At 36.3% G+C, this 18,338-nt stretch overlaps 1 long non-coding RNA gene across 1 annotated transcript in view; it reads right to left on the reverse strand.

Annotated features, from left to right (window-relative positions):
- LOC135560148 (uncharacterized) overlaps nucleotides 1-18,338 on the reverse strand; it is a 630,141-nt gene that overhangs the window by 55,986 nt on the left and 555,817 nt on the right. The window lies entirely within an intron of this gene.

The raw sequence follows: 18,338 nt of genomic DNA on the forward strand, positions 1-18,338 counted from the left end.
AATACAATGAGAGAGATGGAGAGAAATACAATGAGAGAGATGGAGAGAAATACAATGAGAGAGATGGACAGAAATACAATGAGAGAGAAATACAATGAGAGAGATGGAGAGAAATACAATGAGAGAGATGGAGAGAAATACAATGAGAGAGATGGAGAGAAATACAATGAGAGATGGACAGAAATACAATGAGAGAGATGGAGAGAAATACAATGAGAGAGATGGAGAGAAATACAATGAGAGAGATGGACAGAAATACAATGAGAGAGATGGAGAGAAATACAATGAGAGAGATGGACAGAAATACAATGAGAGAGAAATACAATGAGAGAGATGGACAGAAATACAATGAGAGAGATGGAGAGAAATACAATGAGAGAGATGGACAGAAATACAATGAGAGAGAAATACAATGAGAGAGATGGACAGAAATACAATGAGAGAGATGGAGAGAAATACAATGAGAGAGATGGAGAGAAATACAATGAGAGAGATGGAGAGAAATACAATGAGAGAGATGGAGAGAAATACAATGAGAGATGGAGAGAAATACAATGAGAGAGAAATACAATGAGAGAGATGGAGAGAAATACAATAAGAGAGAAATACAATGAGAGAGATGGAGAGAAATACAATGAGAGAGATGGAGAGAAATACAATGAGAGAGATGGAGAGAAATACAATGAGAGAGATGGAGAGAAATACAATGAGAGAGATGGAGAGAAATACAATGAGAGAGATGGAGAGAAATACAATGAGAGATGGAGAGAAATACAATGAGAGAAATGGAGAGAAATACAATGAGAGAAATGGAGAGAAATACAATGAGAGAGATGGAGAGAAATACAATGAGAGAAATACAATGAGAGAGATGGAGAGAAATACAATGAGAGAAATGGAGAGAAATACAATGAGATGGAGAGAAATACAATGAAAGAGAAATACAATGAGAGAGATGGAGAGAAATACAATGAGAGAGATGGAGAGAAATACAATAAGAGATATGGAGAGAAATACAATGAGAGAGATGGAGAGAAATACAATGAGAGAGATGGAGAGAAATACAATGAGAGAGATGGAGAGAAATACAATAAGACATACGGAGAGAAATACAATGAGAGAGATGGAGAGGGATAAATACAATGACAGAAATGGAGAGAAATACAATGAGAGAGATGGAGAGAAATACAATGAGAGAGATGGAGAGAAATACAATGAGAGATATGGAGAGAAATACAATGAGAGAGATGGAGAGAAATACAATGAGAGATGGAGAGAAATACAATGAGAGAAATGGAGAGAAATACAATGAGAGAGATGGAGAGGGATAAATACAATGAGAGAGATGGAGAGAAATACAATGAGAGAGATGGAGAGGGATAAATACAATGAGAGAGATGGAGAGAAATACAATGAGAGAGATGGAGAGAAATACAATGAGAGAGATGGAGAGAAATACAATGAGAGAGATGGACAGAAATACAATGAGAGAGAAATACAATGAGAGAGATGGAGAGAAATACAATGAGAGAGATGGAGAGAAATACAATGAGAGAGATGGAGAGAAATACAATGAGAGAGATGGACAGAAATACAATGAGAGAGATGGAGAGAAATACAATGAGAGAGATGGAGAGAAATACAATGAGAGAGATGGACAGAAATACAATGAGAGAGATGGAGAGAAATACAATGAGAGAGATGGACAGAAATACAATGAGAGAGAAATACAATGAGAGAGATGGACAGAAATACAATGAGAGAGATGGACAGAAATACAATGAGAGAGATGGAGAGAAATACAATGAGAGAGATGGACAGAAATACAATGAGAGAGAAATACAATGAGAGAGATGGACAGAAATACAATGAGAGAGATGGAGAGAAATACAATGAGAGAGATGGAGAGAAATACAATGAGAGAGATGGAGAGAAATACAATGAGAGAGATGGAGAGAAATACAATGAGAGATGGAGAGAAATACAATGAGAGAGAAATACAATGAGAGAGATGGAGAGAAATACAATAAGAGAGAAATACAATGAGAGAGATGGAGAGAAATACAATGAGAGAGATGGAGAGAAATACAATGAGAGAGATGGAGAGAAATACAATGAGAGAGATGGAGAGAAATACAATGAGAGAGATGGAGAGAAATACAATGAGAGAGATGGAGAGAAATACAATGAGAGATGGAGAGAAATACAATGAGAGAAATGGAGAGAAATACAATGAGAGAAATGGAGAGAAATACAATGAGAGATGGAGAGAAATACAATGAGAGAAATACAATGAGAGAGATGGAGAAAATACAATGAGAGAAATGGAGAGAAATACAATGAGATGGAGAGAAATACAATGAAGATGGAGAAAAATACAATGAGAGAGATGGAGAGAAATACAATGAGAGAGATGGAGAGAAATACAATAAGAGATATGGAGAGAAAATACAATGAGAGAGATGGAGAGAAATACAATGAGAGAGATGGAGAGAAATACAATGAGAGAGATGGAGAGAAATACAATGAGAGAGATGGAGAGAAATACAATGAGAGAGATGGAGAGGGATAAATACAATGACAGAAATGGAGAGAAATACAATGAGAGAGATGGAGAGAAATACAATGAGAGAGATGGAGAGAAATACAATGAGAGATATGGAGAGAAATACAATGAGAGAGATGGAGAGAAATACAATGAGAGATGGAGAGAAATACAATGAGAGAAATGGAGAGAAATACAATGAGAGAGATGGAGAGGGATAAATACAATGAGAGATGGAGAGGGATAAATACAATGAGAGATGGAGAGGGATAAATACAATGAGAGAGATGGAGAGAAATACAATGAGAGAGATGGAGAGAAATACAATGAGAGAGATGGAGAGAAATACAATGAGAGAGATGGAGAGAAATACAATGAGAGAGATGGAGAGAAATACAATGAGAGAGATGGAGAGAAATACAATGAGAGATGGAGAGAAATACAATGAGAGAGATGGAGAGAAATACAATGAGAGAGATGGAGAGAAATACAATGAGAGAGATGGAGAGAAATACAATGAGAGATATGGAGAGAAATACAATGAGAGAGATGGAGAGAAAATACAATGAGAGAGATGGAGGAAATACAATGAGATGGAGAGATAAAATACAATGAGAGAGATGGAGAGAAATACAATGAGAGAGATGGAGAGAAATACAATGAGAGAGATGGAGAGAAATACAATGAGAGAGATGGAGAGAAATACAATGAGAGAGATGGAGAAGGATACAATGAGAGAGATGGAGAGAAATACAATGAGAGAGATGGAGAGAAATACAATGAGAGAGATGGAGAGAAATACAATGAGAGAGATGGAGAGAAATACAATGAGAGAGATGGAGAGAAATACAATGAGAGATGGAGAGAAATACAATGAGAGATGGAGAGAAAATACAATGAAGAAATGGAGAGAAATACAATGAGAGAAAGAGAAATACAATGAGAGAGATGGAGAGAAATACAATGAGAGATGGATGGGAAAATACAATGAGAGAGATGGAGAGAAAAAATACAATGGAGAGAAATACAATGAGATGGAGAGAAATACAATGAGAGGAGATAAATACAATGAGAGAGATGGAGAGAAAATACAATGAGAGATGATGGGATAAATACAATGAGAGAGATGGAGAGAAATACAATGAGAGATGGAGATGGGAGAAATACAATGAGAGATGGAGAGAAATACAATGAGAGAGATGGAGAGAAATACAATGAGAGAGATGGAGAGGGAAAATACAATGAGAGATGGAGAGAAATACAATGAGAGATGGAGAGAAATACAATGAGAGAGATGGAGAGAAATACAATGAGAGAGATGGAGAAAATACAATGAGAGATGGATGGAGAGAAATACAATGAGAGATGGAGAGAAATACAATGAGAGAGATGGAGAGAAATACAATGAGAGAGATGGAGAGAGGATAAATACAATGAGAGAGATGGAGAGAAATACAATGAGAGAGATGGAGAGAAAATACAATGAGAGATGGAGAGAAATACAATGAGAGAGATGGAGAGAAAATACAATGAGAGAGATGGAGAGAAATACAATGAGAGAGATGGAGAGAAAATACAATGAGAGAGATGGAGAAAATACAATGAGAGAGATGGAGAGAAATACAATGAGAGAGATGGAGAGAAATACAATGAGAGAGATGGAGAGAAATACAATGAGAGAGATGGAGAGAAATACAATGAGAGAGATGGAGAGAAATACAATGAGAGAGATGGAGAGAAATACAATGAGAGAGATGGAGAGAAATACAATGAGAGAGATGGAGAGAAATACAATGAGAGATGGAGAGAAATACAATGAGAGAGATGGAGAGAAATACAATGAGAGAAATGGAGAGAAATACAATGAGAGAGATGGAGAGAAATACAATGAGAGAGATGGAGAGAAATACAATGAGAGAGATGGAGAGAAATACAATGAGAGAGATGGAGAGAAATACAATGAGAGATGGAGAGGGATAAATACAATGAGAGGGATAAATACAATGAGAGAGATGGAGAGAACTACAATGAGAGAGATGGAGAGAACTACAATGAGAGAGATGGAGAGAAATACAATGAGAGATGGAGAGAAATACAATGAGAGAAATGGAGAGAAATACAATGAGAGAGATGGAGAGAACTACAATGAGAGAGATGGAGAGAAATACAATGAGAGAGATGGAGAGAAATACAATGAGAGAGATGGAGAGAAATACAATGAGAGAGATGGAGAGAAATACAATGAGAGAGATGGAGAGAAATACAATGAGAGAGATGGAGAGAAATACAATGAGAGAGATGGAGAGAAATACAATGAGAGAAATGGAGAGGGATACAATGAGAGAGATGGAGAGAAATACAATGAGAGAAATGGAGAGAAATACAATGAGAGAGATGGAGAGAAATACAATGAGAGATGGAGAGGGATAAATACAATGAGAGGGATAAATACAATGAGAGAGATGGAGAGAAATACAATGAGAGAGATGGAGAGAAATACAATGAGAGAGATGGAGAGAAATACAATGAGAGATGATACAATGAGAGAGATGGAGAGAAAATACAATGAGAGAGATGGAGAGAAATACAATGAGAGAGATGGAGAGAAATACAATGAGAGAGATGAAATGAGAGAAATACAATGAGAGAGATGGAGATGGAGAAATACAATGAGAGAGATGGAGGAGAAATACAATGAGAGAGATGGAGAGAAATACAATGAGAGAAATGGAGAAATAAATACAATGAGAGAGATGGAAAAAACAATGAGAGATGGAGAGGGATAAAGAAATACAATGAGAGAGATGGAGAGAAATACAATGAGAGAGATGGAGAGAAATACAATGAGAGATATGGAGAGAAATACAATGAGAGAGATGGAGAGAAATACAATGAGAGAGATGGAGAGAAATACAATAAGAGATATGGAGAGAAAATACAATGAGAGAGATGGAGAGAAATACAATGAGAGAGATGGAGAGAAATACAATGAGAGAGATGGAGAGAAATACAATGAGAGAGATGGAGAGAAATACAATGAGAGAGATGGAGACAAATACAATGAGAGAGATGGACAGAAATACAATGAGAGAGATGGAGAGGGAAATACAATGAGAGATGGAGAGAAATACAATGAGAGATGGAGAGAATACAATGAGAGAGATGGAGAGAAATACAATGAGAGAGAGATGGATAAATACAATGAGAGAGATGGAGAGAAATACAATGAGAGATGGAGAGAAAATACAATGAGAGAGATGGAGAGAAATACAATGAGAGAGATGGAGAGAAATACAATGAATGAGAGATGGAGAGAAATACAATGAGAGAGATGGAGAGAAATACAATGAGAGATGGAGAGAAATACAATGAGAGATGGGAGAGAAATACAATGAGAGATGGAGAGAAATACAATGAGAGAAATGGAGAGAAATACAATGAGAGAGATGGAGAGAAATACAATGAGAGAGATGGAGAGAAATACAATGAGAGAGATGGAGAGAAATACAATGAGAGAGATGGAGAGAAATGCAATGAGAGAAATGGAGAGAAATACAATGAGAGAGATGGATAGAAATACAATGAGAGAGATGGAGAGAAATACAATGAGAGAGAAATACAATGAGAGAGATGGAGAGAAATACAATGAGAGATGGAGAGGGATAAATACAATGAGAGAGATGGAGAGAAATACAATGAGAGAGATGGAGAGAAATACAATGAGAGAGATGGAGAGAAATACAATGAGAGAAATACAATGACAGAAATGGAGAGAAATACAATGAGAGAGATGGAGAGGGATAAATACAATGAGAGAGATGGAGAGGGATAAATACAATGAGAGAGATGGAGAGAAATACAATGAGAGAGATGGAGAGAAATACAATGAGAGAGATGGAGAGAAATACAATGAGAGAGATGGAGAGAAATACAATGAGAGAGATGGAGAGAAATACAATGAGAGAGATGGAGAGAAATACAATGAGAGAGATGGAGAGAAATACAATGAGAGAGATGGAGAGAAATACAATGAGAGAAATGGAGAGAAATACAATGAGAGAGATGGAGAGAAATACAATGAGAGAGATGGAGAGAAATACAATGAGAGAGATGGAGAGAAATACAATGAGAGAGATGGAGAGAAATACAATGAGAGAGATGGAGAGAAATACAATGAGAGAGAAATACAATGAGATGGAGAGAAATACAATGAGAGAGATGAGAAAATACAATGAGAGAGATGGAGAGAAATACAATGAGAGAAATGGAGAGAATACAATGAGAGAGATGGAGAGAAATACAATGAGAGATGGAGAAAATACAATGAGAGAGATGGAGAGAAATACAATGAGAGAGATGGAGAGAACTACAATGAGAGAGATGGAGAGAAATACAATGAGAGATGGAGAGGGATAAATACAATGAGAGAGATGGAAATACAATGAGAGATATGGAGATAAATACAATGAGAGAGATGGAGAGAAATACAATGAGAGAAATGGAGAGAAATACAATGAGATGGAGAGAAATACAATGAGAGAGATGGAGATGGAGAAAATACAATGAGAGAGATGGAGAGAAATACAATGAGAGAGATGGAGAGAAATACAATGAGAGAGATGGAGAGAAATACAATGAGAGAGATGGAGAGAAATACAATGAGAGATGGAGAGAAATACAATGAGAGAGATGGAGAGAAATACAATGAGAGAGATGGAGAAAATACAATGAGAGAAATGGAGAGAAATACAATGAGAGAGATGGAGAGAAATACAATGAGAGAAATGGAGAGATACAATGAGAGAGATGGAGAGAAATACAATGAGAGAGATGGATAGAAATACAATGAGAGAGAAATGGAGAGAAAATACAATGAGAGATGGAGAGAAATACAATGAGAGAAAATACAATGAGAGAGATGGAGAGAAATACAATGAGAGAGATGGAGAGAAAATACAATGAGAGATGGAGAGAAATACAATGAGAGAAATACAATGAGAAATGGAGAGAAATACAATGAGAGAGATGGAGAGAACTACAATGAGAGAGATGGAGAGAAATACAATGAGAGATGGAGAGAAATACAATGAGAGAAATGGAGAGAAATACAATGAGAGAGATGGAGAGAACTACAATGAGAGAGATGGAGAGAACTACAATGAGAGAGATGGAGAGAAATACAATGAGAGATGGAGAGGGATAAATACAATGAGAGAGATGGAGAGAACTACAATGAGAGAGATGGAGAGAAATACAATGAGAGATGGAGAGAAATAAATAGAATGAGATGGAGAGAAATACAATGAGAGAGATGGAGAGAACTACAATGAGAGAGATGGAGAGAACTACAATGAGAGAGATGGAGAGAAATACAATGAGAGAGATGGAGAGAAATACAATGAGAGAGATGGAGAGGGATACAATGAGAGAGATGGAGAGAAATACAATGAGAGAGATGGAGAGATAAATACAATGAGAGAAATGGAGAGAAATACAATGAGAGAGATGGAGAGAAATACAATGAGAGAGAATGGAGAGGAGAAATACAATGAGAGAGATGGAGAGAAATACAATGAGAGAGATGGAGAGAAATACAATGAGAGAGATGGAGAGAAATACAATGAGAGAGATGGAGAGAAATACAATGAGAGAGATGGAGAAAATACAATGAGAGAGATGGAGAGAAATACAATGAGAGAGATGGAGAGAAAAATACAATGAGAGAGATGGAGAGAAATACAATGAGAGAGATGGAGAGAAATACAATGAGAGATGGAGAGAAATACAATGAGAGAGATGGAGAAATACAATGAGAGAGATGGAGAGAAATACAATGAGATGGAGAGAAATACAATGAGAGAGATGGAGAGAAATACAATACAATGAGAGAGATGGAGAGAAAATACAATGAGAGATGGAGAGAAATACAATGAGAGAGATGGAAGAAATACAATGAGAGAGATGGAGAGAAATACAATGAGAGAGATGGAGAGAAATACAATGAGAGAGATGGAGAGAAATACAATGAGAGAGATGGAGAGAAATACAATGAGAGAGATGGAGAGAAATACAATGAGAGAGAAATAAATGAGAGAGATGGAGAGAAATACAATGAGAGAGATGGAGAGAAATACAATGGAGAGAAATACAATGAGAGAGATGGAGAGAAATACAATGAGAGAGATGGAGAGAAATACAATGAGAGAGATGGAGAGAAATACAATGAGAGAGATACAATGAGAGAAATGGAGAGAAATACAATGAGAGAGATGGAGAGAAATACAATGAGAGAGATGGAGAGAAATACAATGAGAGAGATGGAGAGAAATACAATGAGAGAAATGGAGAGAAATACAATGAGAGAGATGGAGAGAAATACAATGAGAGAGATGGAGAGAAAATACAATGAGAGAGATGGAGAGGAAAATACAATGAGAGAGATGGAGAGAAATACAATGAGAGAGATGGAGAGAAATACAATGAGAGAGATGGAGAGAAATACAATGAGAGAGATGGAGAGAAATACAATGAGAGATATGGAGAGAAATACAATGAGAGAGATGGAGAGAAATACAATGAGAGAGATGGAATACAATGAGAGATGGAGAGAAAATACAATGAGAGATGGATACAATGGAGAGAAATACAATGAGAGAGATGGAGAGAAATACAATGAGAGATGGAGAGAAATACAATGAGAGAGATGGAGAGAAATACAATGAGAGAAATACAATGAGAGAGATGGAGAGGGATAAATACAATGAGAGAGATGGAGAGAAATACAATGAGAGAGATGGAGAGGATAAATACAATGAGAGAGATGGAGAGAAATACAATGAGAGAGATGGAGAGAAAATACAATGAGAGAGATGGAGAGAAATACAATGAGAGAGATGGAGAGAAATACAATGAGAGAGATGGAGAGAAATACAATGAGAGAGATGGAGAGAAATACAATGAGAGAGATGGAGAGAAATACAATGAGAGAGATGGAGAGAAATACAATGAGAGAGATGGAGAGAAATACAATGAGAGAGATGGAGAGAAATACAATGAGAGAGATGGAGAGAAATACAATGAGAGAGATGGAAAAATACAATGAGAGATGGAGAGAAATACAATGAGAGGAGAGAAATACAATGAGAGAAAAATACAATGAGAGAGATGGAGAGAAATACAATGAGAGAGATGGAGAGAAATACAATGAGAGAGATGGAGAGAAAACAATGAGAGAGATGGAGAGAAATACAATGAGAGAGATGGAGAGAAATACAATGAGAGAGATGGAGAGAAATACAATGAGAGAGATGGAGAGAAATACAATGAGAGAGATGGAGAGAAATACAATGAGAGAGATGGAGAGAAATACAATGAGAGATATGGAGAGAAATACAATGAGAGAGATGGAGAGAAATACAATGAGAGAGATGGAGAGAAATACAATGAGAGAGATGGAGAGAAATACAATGAGAGAGATGGAGAGAAATACAATGAGAGAGATGGAGAGAAATACAATGAGAGAGATGGAGAGAAATACAATGAGAGAGATGGAGAGAAATACAATGAGAGAGATGGAGAGAAATACAATGAGAGAGATGGAGAGAAATACAATGAGAGAGATGGAGAGAAATACAATGAGAGAGATGGAGAGAAATACAATGAGAGAGATGGAGAGAAATACAATGAGAGATGGAGAGGGATAAATACAATGAGAGAGATGGAGAGAAATACAATGAGAGAGATGGAGAGAAATACAATGAGAGATGGAGAGAAATACAATGAGAGAGATGGAGAGAAATACAATGAGAGAGATGGAGAGAAATACAATGAGAGAGATGGAGAGAGAAATACAATGAGAGAGATGGAGAGAAATACAATGACAGAGATGGAGAGAGAAATACAATGAGAGAAATGGAGAGAAATACAATGAGAGAGATGGAGAGAAATACAATGAGAGAAATGGAGAGAAATACAATGAGAGAGATGGAGAGAACTACAATGACAGAGATGGAGAGAAATACAATGAGAGAAATGGAGAGGGATACAATGAGAGAGAAATACAATGAGAGATGGAGAGAAATACAATGAGAGATGGAGAGAAATACAATGAGAGAGAAATACAATGAGAGAGATGGAGAGAAATACAATGAGAGAGATGGAGAGAAAATACAATGAGAGAAATGGAGAGAAATACAATGAGAGATGGAGAGAAATACAATGAGAGAGATGGAGAAAATACAATGAGAGATGGAGAGAAATACAATGAGAGAGATGGAGAAAATACAATGAGAGAGATGGAGAGAAATACAATGAGAGATGGACAGAAATACAATGAGAGAAATACAATGAGAAATGGAGAGATGAATGAGAGAGATGGAGAGAAATACAATGAGAGATGGAGAGAAATACAATGAGAGAGATGGAGAGGGATAAATACAATGAGAGAGATAGAGAAATACAATGAGAGATGGAGAGGGATAAATACAATGAGAGATGGAGAGGGATAAATACAATGAGAGAGATAGAGAAATACAATGAGAGATGGAGAGGGATAAATACAATGAGAGAGATAGAGAAATACAATGAGAGATGGAGAGGGATAAATACAATGAGAGATGGAGAGGGATAAATACAATGAGAGAGATAGAGAAATACAATGAGAGATGGAGAGAGATAAATACAATGAGAGATGGAGAGGGATAAATACAATGAGAGAGATGGAGAAATACAATGAGAGATGGAGAGGGATAAATACAATGAGAGATGGAGAGGGATAAATACAATGAGAGAGATGGAGAGAAATACAATGAGAGAGATGGAGAGAAATACAATGAGAGAGATGGAGAGAAATACAATGAGAGAGATGGAGAGAAATACAATGAGAGATGGAGAGAAATACAATGAGAGAGATGGAGAGAAATACAATGAGAGATGGAGAGATAAATACAATGAGAGATGGAGAGAATACAATGGAGAGAGATACAATGAAGAAATACAATGAGAGATACAATGAGAGAAATGGAGAATACAATGAGAGAGATGGAGAGAAATACAATGAGAGAGATGGAGAGAAATACAATGAGAGAGATGGAGAGAAATACAATGAGAGAGATGGAGAGAAATACAATGAGAGAGATGGAGAGAAATACAATGAGAGAGATGGAGAGAAATACAATGAGAGAGATGGAGAGAAATACAATGAGAGAGATGGAGAGAAATACAATGAGAGAGATGGAGAGAAATACAATGAGAGAAATGGAGAGAAATACAATGAGATGGAGATAAATACAATGAGAGAGATGGAGAGAAATACAATGAGAGAAATACAATGAGAGAGATGGAGAGAAATACAATGAGAGAAATGGAGAGAAATACAATGAGAGAGATGGAGAGAAATACAATGAGAGAGATGGAGAGAAATACAATGAGAGAGATGGAGAGAAATACAATGAGAGAGATGGACAGAAATACAATGAGAGAGATGGAGAGAAATACAATGAGAGAGATGGAGAGAAATACAATGAGAGAGATGGAGAGAAATACAATGAGAGAGATGAGAGAGATGGAAATACAATGAGAGAGATGGAGAGAAATACAATGAGAGAGATGGAGAGAAATACAATGAGAGAAATGGAGAGAAATACAATGAGAGAGATGGAGAGAAATACAATGAGAGAGGAGAGAAATACAATGAGAGAGATGGAGAGAAATACAATGAGAGAGATGGAGAGAAATACAATGAGAGAGATGGAGAGGAGAGAAATACAATGAGAGAGATGGAGAGAAATACAATGAGAGAGATGGAGAGAAATACAATGAGAGAGATGGAGAGAAACAATACAATGGAGAGAAATACAATGAGAAATGGAGAGAAATACAATGAGAGAGATGGAGAGAAATACAATGAGAGAGATGGAGAGAAATACAATGAGAGATGATGAGAGAAATACAATGAGAGAGATGGAGAGAAATACAATGAGAGAGATGGAGAGAAATACAATGAGAGAGATGGAGAGAAATACAATGAGAGAGATGGAGAGAAATACAATGAGAGAGATGGAGAGAAATACAATGAGAGAGATGGAGAGAAATACAATGAGAGAGATGGAGAGAAATACAATGAGAGATAAATACAATGAGAGATGGAGAGAAATACAATGAAGAGAGAGAAAATACAATGAGAGATGGAGAGAAATACAATGAGAGAGGAGAGAAATACAATGAGAGAGATGGAGAGAAATACAATGAGAGATGGAGAGATAAATACAATGAGAGATGGAGATAAATACAATGAGAGAGATGGAGGGATAAATACAATGAGAGATAAATAGAAGAGATAAATACAATGAGAGATACAATGAGAGATGGAGAGGAAATACAATGAGAGATGGAATGGAGAGAAATACAATGAGAGAGATGGAGAGAAATACAATGAGAGATGGAGAGAAATACAATGAGAGAGATGGAGAGAAATACAATGAGAGAGATGGAGAGAAATACAATGAGAGAGATGGAGAAAATACAATGAGAGATGGAGAGAAATACAATGAGAGAGATGGAGAGAAATACAATGAGAGAGATGGAGAGAAATACAATGAGAAAAATGGAGAGAAATACAATGAGAGAGATGGAGAGAAATACAATGAGAGAAATGGAGAGAAATACAATGAGAGATGGAGAGAAATACAATGAGAGAGATGGATAGAAATACAATGAGAGAGATGGAGAGAAATACAATGAGAGAGAAATGAGAGAGATGGAAAAATACAATGAGAGAGATGGAGAGAAATACAATGAGAGAGATGGAGAGAAATACAATGAGAGATACAATGACAGAAATGGAGAGAAATACAATGAGAGAGATGGAGAGAAATACAATGAGAGAGATGGAGAGAAATACAATGAGAGAGATGGAGAGAAATACAATGAGAGAGATGGAGAGAAATACAATGAGAGAGATGGAGAGAAATACAATGAGAGAGATGGAGAGAAATACAATGAGAGAGATGGAGAGAAATACAATGAGAGAGATGGAGAGAAATACAATGAGAGAGATGGAGAGAAATACAATGAGAGAGATGGAGAGAAATAGAGAGATAAATACAATGAGAGATGGAGAGAAAATACATATAAGAGAGAAATACAATGAGAGATGGAGAGAAATACAATGAGAGATGGAGAGAAATACAATGAGAGAGATGGAGAGAAATACAATGAGAGATGGAGAGGGATAAATACAATGAGAGATGGAGAGGGATAAATACAATGAGAGAGATGGAGAGATAAATACAATGAGAGAGAAATGGAGAGAAAATACAATGAGAGAAATATGGAGAGATGGAGAGAAATACAATGAGAGAAATGGAGAGAAATACAATGAGAGAGATGGAGAGAAATACAATGAGAGAGATGGAGAGAAATACAATGAGAGAGATGGAGAGAAATGCATTGAGAGAAATGGAGAGAAATACAATGAGAGAGATGGATAGAAATACAATGAGAGAGATGGAGAGAAATACAATGAGAGAGAAATACAATGAGAGAGATGGAGAGAAATACAATGAGAGAGATGGAGAGAATACAATGAGAGAAAATACAATGAGAGAGATGGAGAGAAATACAATGAGAGAGATGGAGAGAAATACAATGAGAGAAAACATTGACAGAAATGGAGAAAATACAATGAGAGAGATGGAGAGAAATACAATGAGAGATGGAGAGAAATACAATGAGAGAGATGGAGAGAAATACAATGAGAGAAATGGAGAGAAATACAATGAGAGAGATGGAGAGAAATACAATGAGAGATGGAGAGAAATACAATGAATGAGAAATGGAGTGATGGAGAGAAATACAATGAGAGAGATGGAGAGAAATACAATGAGAGATATGGAGAGAAATACAATGAGAGAGATGGAGAGAAATACAATGAGAGAGATGGAGAGAAATACAATGAGACATATGGAGAGAAATACAATGAGAGATGGAGAGAAATACAATGAGAGAGATGGAGAGAAATACAATGAGAGATGGAGAGAAATACAATGAGAGAGAAATACAATGAGAGAGATGGAGAGAAATACAATGAGAGATGGAGAGAAATACAATGAGAGATGGAGATGGAGAGAAATACAATGAGAGAGATGGAGAGGGATAAATACAATGAGAGAGATGGAGAGAAATACAATGAGAGAGATGGAGAGAAATACAATGAGAGAGATGGAGAGAAATACAATGAGAGAGATGGAGAGAAATACAATGAGAGAGATGGACAGAAATACAATGAGAGATATGGAGAGAAATACAATGAGAGAGATGGAGAGAAATACAATGAGAGAAATGGAGAGAAATACAATGAGATGGAGAGAAATACAATGAGAGAGATGGAGAGAAATACAATGAGAGAAATACAATGAGAGAGATGGAGAGAAATACAATGAGAGAAATGGAGAGACATACAATGAGAGAGATGGAGAGAAATACAATGAGAGAGATGGAGAGAAATACAATGAGAGAGATGGAGAGAAATACAATGAGAGAGATGGAGAGAAATACAATGAGAGAGATGGACAGAAATACAATGAGAGAGATGGAGAGAAATACAATGAGAGAGATGGACAGAAATACAATGAGAGATATGGAGAGAAATACAATGGAGAGAAATACAATGAGAGAAATGGAGAAAATACAATGAGATGGAGATAAATACAATGAGAGAGATGGAGAGAAATACAATGAGAGAAATACAATGAGAGAGATGGAGAGAAATACAATGAGAGAAATGGAGAGAAATACAATGAGAGAGATGGAGAAAATACAATGAGAGAGATGGAGAGAAATACAATGAGAGAGATGGAGAGAAATACAATGAGAGAGATGGACAGAAATACAATGAGAGAGATGGAGAGAAATACAATGAGAGAGATGGAGAGAAATACAATGAGAGAGATGGAGAGAAATACAATGAGAGAGATGGACAGAAATACAATGAGAGAGATGGAGAGAAATACAATGAGAGAGATGGAGAGAAATGCAATGAGAGAAATGGAGAGAAATACAATGAGAGAGATGGAGAGAAATACAATGAGAGAAATGGAGAGAAATACAATGAGAGAGATGGAGAGAAATACAATGAGAGAGATGGATAGAAATACAATGAGAGAGATGGAGAGAAATACAATGAGAGAGAAATACAATGAGAGAGATGGAGAGAAATACAATGAGAGAGATGGAGAGAAATACAATGAGAGAGATGGAGAGAAATACAATGAGAGAAATACAATGACAGAAATGGAGAGAAATACAATGAGAGAGATGGAGAGAAATACAATGAGAGAGATGGAGAGAAATTACAATGAGAGAGATGGAGAGAAATACAATGAGAGAAATGGAGAGAAATACAATGAGAGAGATGGAGAGAAATACAATGAGAGAGATGGAGAGAAATACAATGAGAGAGATGGAGAGAAATACAATGAGAGAGATGGAGAGAAATACAATGAGAGAGATGGAGAGAAATACAATGAGAGAGATGGAGAGAAATACAATGAGAGATAAATACAATGAGAGATGGAGAGAGAAATACATATAAGAGAGAAATACAATGAGAGATGGAGAGAAATACAATGAGAGATGGAGAGAAATACAATGAGAGAGATGGAGAGAAATACAATGAGAGATGGAGAGATAAATACAATGAGAGATGGAGAGATAAATACAATGAGAGAGATGGAGAGATAAATACAATGAGAGATAAATATAAGAGATAAATACAATGAGAGAAATACAATGAGAGAGATGGAGAGAAATACAATGAGAGAAATGGAGAGAAATACAATGAGAGAGATGGAGAGAAATACAATGAGAGAGATGGAGAGAAATACAATGAGAGAGATGGAGAGAAATGCATTGAGAGAAATGGAGAGAAATACAATGAGAGAGATGGATAGAAATACAATGAGAGAGATGGAGAGAAATACAATGAGAGAGAAATACAATGAGAGAGATGGAGAGAAATACAATGAGAGAGATGGAGAGAAATACAATGAGAGAGAAATACAATGAGAGAGATGGAGAGAAATACAATGAGAGAGATGGAGAGAAATACAATGAGAGAGATGGAGAGAAATACAATGAGAGAAATACAATGACAGAAATGGAGAGAAATACAATGAGAGAGATGGAGAGAAATACAATGAGAGAGATGGAGAGAAATACAATGAGAGAGATGGAGAGAAATACAATGAGAGAAATGGAGAGAAATACAATGAGAGAGATGGAGAGAAATACAATGAGAGAGATGGACAGAAATACAATGAAAGAGAAATACAATGAGAGTGATGGAGAGAAATACAATGAGAGAGATGGAGAGAAATACAATAAGAGATATGGAGAGAAATACAATGAGAGAGATGGAGAGAAATACAATGAGAGAGATGGAGAGAAATACAATAAGACATATGGAGAGAAATACAATGAGAGAGATGGAGAGAAATACAATGAGAGAGAAATACAATGAGAGAGATGGAGAGAAATACAATGAGAGATATGGAGAGAAATACAATGAGAGAGAAATACAATGAGAGAGATGGAGAGAAATACAATGAGAGATGGAGAGAAATACAATGAGAGAAATGGAGAGAAATACAAGGAGAGAAATACAATGAGAGAGATGGAGAGGGATAAATACAATGAGAGAGATGGAGAGAAATACAATGAGAGAGATGGAGAGGGATAGATACAATGAGAGAGATGGAGAGAAATACAATGAGAGAGATGGAGAGAAATACAATGAGAGAGATGGAGAGAAATACAATGACAGAGATGGAGAGAAATACAATGAGAGAGATGGAGAGAAATACAATGAGAGAGATGGAGAGAAATACAATGAGAGAGATGGAGAGAAATACAATGAGAGAGATGGAGAGAAATACAATGAGAGAGATGGACAGAAATACAATGAGAGATATGGAGAGAAATACAATAAGAGAGATGGAGAGAAATACAATGAGAGAAATGGAGAGAAATACAATGAGATGGAGAGAAATACAATGAGAGAAATACAATGAGAGAGATGGAGAGAAATACAATGAGAGAAATGGAGAGAAATACAATGAGAGAGATGGAGAGAAATACAATGAGAGAGATGGAGAGAAATACAATGAGAGAGATGGAGATAAATACAATGAGAGAGATGGAGAGAAATACAATGAGAGAGATGGACAGAAATACAATGAGAGAGATGGAGAGAAATACAATGAGAGAGATGGACAGAAATACAATGAGAGATATGGAGAGAAATACAATGAGAGAGATGGAGAGAAATACAATGAGAGAGATGGAGAGAAATACAATGAGAGAAATGGAGAGAAATACAATGAGAGAGATGGAGAGAAATACAATGAGAGAGATGGAGAGAAATACAATGAGAGAGATGGAGAGAAATACAATGAGAGAGATGGAGAGAAATACAATGAGAGAGATGGACAGAAATACAATGAGAGAGATGGAGAGAAATACAATTAGAGAGATGGAGAGAAATACAATGAGAGAGATGGACAGAAATACAATGAGAGATATGGAGAGAAATACAATGAGAGAGATGGAGAGAAATACAATGAGAGAAATGGAGAGAAATACAATGAGATGGAGAGAAATACAATGAGAGAGATGGAGAGAAATACAATGAGAGAAATACAATGAGAGAGATGGAGAGAAATACAATGAGAGAAATGGATAGAAATACAATGAGAGAGATGGAGAGAAATACAATGAGAGAGATGGAGAGAAATAC

The sequence above is a fragment of the Oncorhynchus nerka genome, linkage group LG15 (genome assembly GCF_034236695.1).
Source record: "Oncorhynchus nerka isolate Pitt River linkage group LG15, Oner_Uvic_2.0, whole genome shotgun sequence".
Classification (NCBI taxonomy): Eukaryota; Metazoa; Chordata; class Actinopteri; order Salmoniformes; family Salmonidae; genus Oncorhynchus; species Oncorhynchus nerka.